We start from the raw sequence: 8,093 nt of genomic DNA, 5'->3' as shown, positions 1-8,093 counted from the left end.
AAATCCTAACTCCTACTACCTCATAATATGATCTTAAAAAAAGCCATCAAGGCCATCAAGGTCATCAAGGTTGGCTCTAATCTGACAGTATTCTTATAAAAATGGGAAATATAGGCTCAGTTGCTAAAGGATTTGCTCCTATGGCAGACTTAGTAAACCAAACAGAATCTTTCAGAACTATTGATTACACATACACACACACACACACACACACACACACACACACACACACACACGCAATGTGTGACAGTTAGCTTTAACTGTTACTTTGATACAATCTAGAATCATCTGGGAAGAGTCTCAATAAGAAATTGACTACCTGTGAACATGTCTGTTGGACAGTGTTTAATTCAATTAATTGATGTGGGAGGACCCAGCCCGCTTGGGCAGCACCACTACCAACCAATGCAGGGGGTACTGACCTGTGAAAGAGTGGAGCGATCCAACTGAGAACAAGCAAGTGAGCACAGACGTACTCGTTTCTCTCTGCCCTTGACTGTGTACGTGTGACCAGCTGTCTCAAGCTGCTGCAAATGTAATTTCCCTTCAATAACAGGCTGTAAAGTGGAACTATAGGGTAAAATAAACCTTTTCTCCCCTAAGTTGCTTTTTGCTAGTTTTTTTAAACCACAGTAACAGAATTGAAATAAATAAGAACAAAATATAATAATACATAGATACCAATCAAGTGCCTAGGTATTAAACAAGGCATGTGAAAAGGTGTCATGACTTTTGGTCTAAGGCAGTTTCCTGAATGAAATGTTCTAACAAGGTTATAATTATATCCATATCTTATTGTGCTTGGGTGACTGGTTGTGTCAGTTACCAAGAAAACAATTAGAGAAGAGGAGGGGACAGAGAAAGAAACAACGAGTACAGATCGAATATGTATTAGGTGCCTCTGAACATACAGGTGACGACATCCACAGGCAATTGGAGACAGAAGTCTGGAGCTCATGAAAAATAACTCAGCCTTTAATCCCAGCACTCGGGAGGCAGAGGCAGGTGGATCTCTGTGAGTTCGAGGCCAGCCTGGTCTATAGAGTGAGATCCAGGAAAGGCGCAAAGCTACACAGAGAAACCCTGTCTCGAAAAACCTTAAAAAAAAAAAACTCAAGTGAGACTTCATTAGTCCCAGGTAAGTATGTAAATTAGATTATCCAGAGAAGAGCAATATGGAGAAACAGAGTCTGGGAATCATCGAGTATTAAGAGACAAGCAGAAGATAGCAGCAAGTAGTGCGAAGGAAACAAAGATGGAGCTGTCAGAAATAAGAAGCTACTTGAAGGAGCACAGCCCAGACGCCAGGAAGGAGGAGTGCCTTTGGGGGAAGCAATGCACAGTTGTTATTTCACCTGTCAAGAACTGCTTCGGGGCGTTGGTTCGCTGGAACACTCTTCCCAACTTGTCATCTTTACCTATTTATGTCCGGGTGTCCTTAGGTGTGTACTGAATAAGTACATTTCCTTATCATACTTGAAGATGACATCCAACCACAGGATGTGGAAGCTGAAGAAACTGAGCAACATGCCTTTTTCCTTGACTTCAAGAAGTGGATGTTTTTTTCTTCCAGATTAAGTGTTCTGCCTGCATGTATGTATATATATATATCATATGCTTGTCTGGAGCCCACAGAGGCCAGAAGAGGGTGTTTGATCCCCTGGAACTGGAGTTATGGCTGGCTGCAAGTCACCATGTGGGTACTGGAAACCAAACCCAGGTCCTCTGCAACAGCAATACGTGCTCTTAACCATGGATCCACCTCTCCACCCCCTAGCTGCATGTAGTGGCTCGCAGCTATGATCCCAACACTTGGGAGGCTGAGGCAGCAGGGTTCCTGCAAGTTTGCGGTGGGCCTAGGCTACTCAGTGAGCTCCCAGACAGTCTGGGCTACAGAATGAAGACTTGCTTGAAAAGGGAAAAGAAAGGAGTAAGAAGGGGGAAGAGGAGGGGGGAGAGGTAATGAGGAGGAGGAGAAGGGAAGAGAGACAGAAAAGGCTGGGGATATAACTCAGTGGCAGAGCATTTGCTTAGCATGTGAGAGGCCCTAGGTTTAATCCCCAGCACTGCAAAAAGCAGCAGCAGCAGCAGCAATAGTAATAGCAACAGTTATCTTATTGTATATACTACAGCTGGACTTTAGGATGTATCCTTTTTTTTTCTTTTCTTTTTTTGAGACAGGGTTTCTCTGTGTAGCTGTCCTGGAACTTTCTCTGTAGACCAAGTTGGCCTCGAACTCACAGATCCTATCTCTGCCTCCCAATGCTAGATTAAAGACATGTGCCACCACCGACCCAGAAGATGTATCCAGATATTTTTTAAAACTGATAGTTAGTGCCACATGTAAGGAGCTGTGGATCTCCTTTATGACAAATGTACAAATAAGATGCAGGTTAACCCTTGATTTCATCTTTTTAAGCTCATCTTACTTTTTTAAATTTTCTGATACTTAAAAAATAACTGCTAGCCGGGCGGTGGTGGCGCACGCCTTTAATCCCAGCACTCGGGAGGCAGAGCCAGGCGGATCTCTGTGAGTTCGAGGCCAGCCTGGGCTACCAAGTGAGCTCCAGGAAAGGTGCAAAGCTACGCAGAGAAACCCTGTCTCGAAAAACCAAAAAAAAAAAAAAAAAAAAAAAAAACCTGCTAACTTAATATTATCTAGGAGTTCCTGTAATAAGACTCTTCTAGCCACCTAACTCAACAGGCTTACTCTCCACTCTATAGTCCAAGGCTAACTATTTTCACGCAAGTGTTACTTTTGCAATAAATTACTTAAGGTCCTGAACGACATCTTACCTTGATAAGCCAGAAGACTTGTGTCTATTAATAGATGAATAAAAATGTAGTGTTTATATGCACATGTATAAGCACACATGCAAACACACATGATGGGATAAACAAAATTTAAGACATGAATATACTTCTCTCTGGAAACAGACAGAGACCATTAAAGAAAATCACAACCAATCAAATACAGAGTTGTAGAGCCCAGTTCCAACTAACACAACTACAGTACAACTCACACACCTAGAGATTAGGAATCATAGCGGAGGGGGTAGAAAGATTGTACAAGCCAGAGGAACAGGGAGTTTGCTGTGAGACTGTGTCTCCAAGAATGGCAGAAGCTACACCCATGAACTTTCACCAACATGATTGCCTGAACAGGAGCTGAGCAAGGACGACGACGATGATAAGCATGCTAACTTTAAGGGGCTGGGGGAAAGCCCAGGAGGCTCCAACCCTACACAAAGAGCTACAGGACACTAAGGAATGCTGAGAGCAGGAGACATAGTCTTTCTCAGGGAAGAGGACACCAATCGCTTATCCAACACCAAATGGTCAGTCCTGAAAACATATACATACAATTAACAGATATAGACAGAGCAGATTGTGTTTAAGTATTTAGGAACACACACATACACACACACAATAATTTTTAATTAATTGGAAAAAAAAAAGACCGTGAATCTGAAAGAGAGCAAGGAGGGATATACAGGAGGGTCTGGAGGGAGGAAGGGAAGAGAAAATGATATGTCTCAAAAATAATTTAAAAATATACCTGAACACAAAGTAAAACAGAAGAGACAGCTAAGAGAAATATATAGACACATACAAAAAAAGATGGGGGAAATCGTGATGGGGTAGAGAAAATGAAGAAATGGAGGGCAAAGGCTATAAACTAACAGATAGGGCTGGTGAAGCCACTCAGTGGGTAAGGACATTTGCTGCCAAGCCTAATGACCTGAATTTGACCTTCAAGACCTACATGACAAGGCAGAACCTATGCAAGTTGTTCTCTGACCTGCCCACATACAGAGGCACGTGAGTACCCACACGTACTAAATAAACTTTTAAATGTAATTAAGTTACAAAAATAAGACAAAATAGCATATAAATAAGATGAACAGGTCTAGAGATTTAATGTATAAAATAAGGAATACAGTAAGTAAAAATTGTATGTTAAAGTAGAGATGTTTGTTGAATGCATACATTTTAGCTTCTCTTGTTACAAAAAGGACCATGTCAATAACACATGTTTATGGAATGCTTATAACATGTAAGTCTCTGCTCTATGTGTTAATCTGCTTCATTATAGTGCCATCACACTAGTGATGTATCCCATGGAGCATCACTTCGTAAACCCCAAGTACACAAGATAGTTATTTTTGAAACAGGCCTTTCGAACAGAAGACCAATTCAAAAGATGGCTCAAACAGTCCACAACCTGACACCCTCAGTCCACATGCTTGACTAGACATGTGAACTTTCCTTAGCACAAAATTGATGTCAAAGGTCTAAAGCAGTTTTTTAGCCTGCCTTTTCTTTTTTTCCCCCTTTTCTTTTTTTTTAAATTTTTTATTCATTTTACATACCAACCACAGATCCCCTCTCTTCCCTCCTCCTGCTCCTCCAGCCTTCCAGGCCCCAACTCACCCCCATTCCCTCCTCCAACAAGATATGGCCTTCCATGGGGAGTCAGCAGAGCCTGGTACATTCAGTAGAGGCAGTCAAAGAGAGAGAAGAGGGGCATCAAGATCATGATGGGGGAACCTACAGAGACAATCAAGCCAAACTAGTGGGAACTTATGAACTTCAGACTAACAGCTGTGGAGCCTCCATGGGACTGGACTAGGCCCTCTGCATAAGGGAGACAGTTGTGTAGCTTGATCAGCCTGCCTTTTCATGCACCAGTTTACTTAACTGAGTGGGTTCTACCTCTCACAACAGCCTGCTTAGAAAAATGTCGATGCTCTTTGGGTCTCCAATGAGAAGGCAGCCTTTAGCAACGCCTAAACACTATAGTGAGAGACTAAAATATAGCATGAGGCAGTTAAAATGTAATTGAATTTAGCCAGGCAGGGATGGCACAAGCCTTTAATCCAGCACTCGGAGGCAGAGGCAGTCGGATCCCTGTGATTTCTAGGCCAGCCTGGTCTACAGAGCGAGATCCAGGATAGCCAGGGCTACCCAGAGAAACCCTGTCTCAAAAAAAGAAAGAGAGAGAGAGAGAAATAGAGAGAGAGAGAGAGAGAGAGAGAGAGAGAGAGAGAGAGAGAGAGAAGAAAGGAAGGAAGGAAGGAAGGAAGGAAGGAAGGAAGGAAGGAAGGAAGATGGAGGGAGGGAGGGAGGGAGGGAGGGAGGGAGGGAGGGAGGAGGGAGGGAGGGAGGGAGGGAGGGAGGGGAGAAAAGAAAAAGAATTTAAGGGGAAATATTTCTTAGAGTTGCTAGGTGAGGTGGAAATCAGGGAAGGCTTCATGAAGGAGGTGCTATATGAGAGTAATTTGTAAGTATGGGTATTATTTGATTATGAAAATTTAAAAGAATAGGCATTCAAGGCAGAAAATGGGATTAATAGAAGAAAAAAGTTATACTGTTAAAAAGAAAATCAAACTAACATTTATTTGGTGCTAAAAATATGTTAGGTTTTATTCCATATACAATTAGCCAGCCGGTATGGTATTCTTTCATAGCGGAAGAAAACTAAGTTTCTAAAAGGCCGAGTGACTTGCCTAAGTCAAAAGTTACATAAACAAGAAATGATAAAGTTGTATTTTAAACTATGGGTTAGGGGATTCCAAGGCCAAAGCTATTCTGTCCATATGGCTAGAAATGGATGCTGAAGCAAGTCATGGTGGTCTTGGATGCTAGCTATAAAGTTGAAACTGAAATGTAATGAAAAAATATTTTGAAGAAAAATTTTACTCACCCATCTACTGATATCTGTTAGTTTGATGTCTACATCAGAATATAAAAATAGTCTCTATTTTGTATCGCAAAGCTATTTTTCACTTAGCTTTTTTTGGTTTTGGTTTTTTGTTCTGTTTTGTTTTTTCAAGACAGGGTTTCTCTGTGTAACAGTCCTGGCTGTCCTCGAACTCACTTTGTAGACTAGGATGGCCTCAGAGATCTACCTTTCTCTGCCTCCCCAGTGTTGGGACTAAAGGTGTGTGCCACTCACCTGGCTGGGAAAACACTTTTTATACTCTGATACTGCAAGATTTTCTCTGATCATGGCTACCCATCTTAACTTCCATTATCTCAACTCTTTGCTCTCATGAAGGTCGTGTGTGTGTGTGTGTGTGTGTGTGTGTGTGTGTGTGTGTGTGTGTGTAAATTGTTTGGCCAAAGTGACTTGGGAAAGTATGATTACGATCTTTTTTTTTAATGACTTCTTTAGTTAGGAAAAACTTTACTCTTCATAATTCAACTGCCCAGGATTTAGGAAAACTATCCTTCCTACTCCATATTTTTTTTTATTAACTGCATCAAACGCATTTATACAGTCCCTCCTGGGGAAATTTTTCAATTAGCAATAGTCACACCTCAGATAAAAATCATTGCCTATGATACTGCTGCTGCATAAAGCTTATACAGCCCCTCTCTGGTGTACAAGGCATCGTGCACAAGGCTGCTGTGTCCTCTCGTTTTGGAAAGAAGTGAAATTCCTGCATAGAAAGAATGGCTTTGTTTCCTCTTACTCATCAAGAACCTAGCCTCATCTGATGGGTTCAGAATTGATTTGAGGAACACAGGAACCAAAAATAACACGCAGCTTGTTGAGTAAGAAGTGACATCTCCATTAGGGGGTGCTGAATCTAGGGTGCTGATATGACAAGCGACTGTCCGAGAAGTAGCCGGAAAGGACCTGGAATTCAGGAGAGAGATTTGGGCTATATAAGAATGTATATGTGGTAGTCGGCATAATGAATGGGGTTTCATAGGAAGAATGCATACTGTATAGGGGAAAAAATTGAGTAAAGAGTCCCAGAAAGACTAGCATTTAAGATGTGAAAAGAAAAGCCAAACAAGGGAGACCACAGTGAGGTCAGAGAAGAAAGTTGGAGTTAGTTCTAAGAAGTCAAAGAAGAGCATACACTCAGAGAATCAAATACAGCAGGCAAAGTCCAGTAAGATCAAGACAGGAAAGCCTTTGCCACTGTGTGTAGCTGGGAGCTCACTGATAACCTCACAGGTGTAATTCTAAATTTTCCTTGAAAAATAAGTCCAATTCAACGCTTCTGAAAAACAAGGTTTTTCATTACCAAGTATGTGAGCCAAATTGCTATACGTTATGAGATTCTCTTTTTAAAGAGTCAGAGGACTAAGTGTATCCAAATTCCAAAAAGTCTGGGTTCAACACTGCCTCCCAAGAACATTCGGTTGGTGTTACATTCTAATGAACTCAGTGTTTCTCAAATTTCTTTGACCACGGAATCTGTGTCATTTGATAGCTATTAATAACTCTAAACGTCAATCATATGGAACACACTTTGGAAAACGATGTTTAAAAAACAGGCAGGCTTCCAAGTTAAAGCGCATCTGGACTATAATCTCAGGTCTATGCTTCCAGCCGGGTGACCCTGGTGCTACCTCACAAAACACTGAGTTCCTAGTCTTGAGACATGGCTCAGTAGACAAAGTACTTGCAGCACAAACATAAGACAGGAGTTCGGATCCCCAACACCCACATAAAAGCCAAGTGTGGATATGTACACCTGTAACTTCGGTGTTGTGGGGCAAAGATAATTGGATCTTTGGGGTTCCCTGGACAGCCAGTCTAGCAAAAGTGATGGAACTGTAGATTCAGTGAGCAACACAGTCTCAAAAACTAAGGTTGGGAGGAGCCAGGATGATAGATCAGCTAGTAAAAGTGCTTGCCACCAGACCTGAGTTTAATCTCTAAAACCCACATGATGGAAGAAAAGAATTGGCTCCCACAGTGTTCTCTTATCTCTATATGTATGCCACACACTGTTCATGCACACACACACATGCATGCATGTGTACACACATGCAAATACACACACATTGTTTTTTAATAAGATGGAGCAGTGCATGGTGGCACATGCCCTTAATGCCAGCAAATGGAGCAGTGCATGGTGGCACATGCCCTTAATGCTAGCACTTGGGAGACAGACATAAGTGGGTCTCTATATGAGTTCAAGACCAGCCTAGTCTACATAGCAAGTTCTAGGACAGCTAGAGCTACACAATGAGAACCTGTCTCAAAAGTAAATAAATAATAAATATAAGGTAAAGAAAGATAAAGACATCCAATGTCAACCTCTGGACCCCATATGTACATGCACATA

At 41.7% G+C, this 8,093-nt stretch overlaps 1 protein-coding gene across 1 annotated transcript in view; it reads right to left on the bottom strand.

The window, feature by feature from the left end:
- The window catches only part of Unc13b (unc-13 homolog B), a 209,200-nt gene that overhangs the window by 63,502 nt on the left and 137,605 nt on the right, over positions 1-8,093 (bottom strand).

Source organism: Peromyscus leucopus, chromosome 2 (genome assembly GCF_004664715.2).
Source record: "Peromyscus leucopus breed LL Stock chromosome 2, UCI_PerLeu_2.1, whole genome shotgun sequence".
Lineage (NCBI taxonomy): Eukaryota > Metazoa > Chordata > Mammalia > Rodentia > Cricetidae > Peromyscus > Peromyscus leucopus.
The sequence above is the reverse complement of the archived record's forward strand: the minus strand, read 5'-3'. Positions and strand labels throughout refer to the sequence as shown.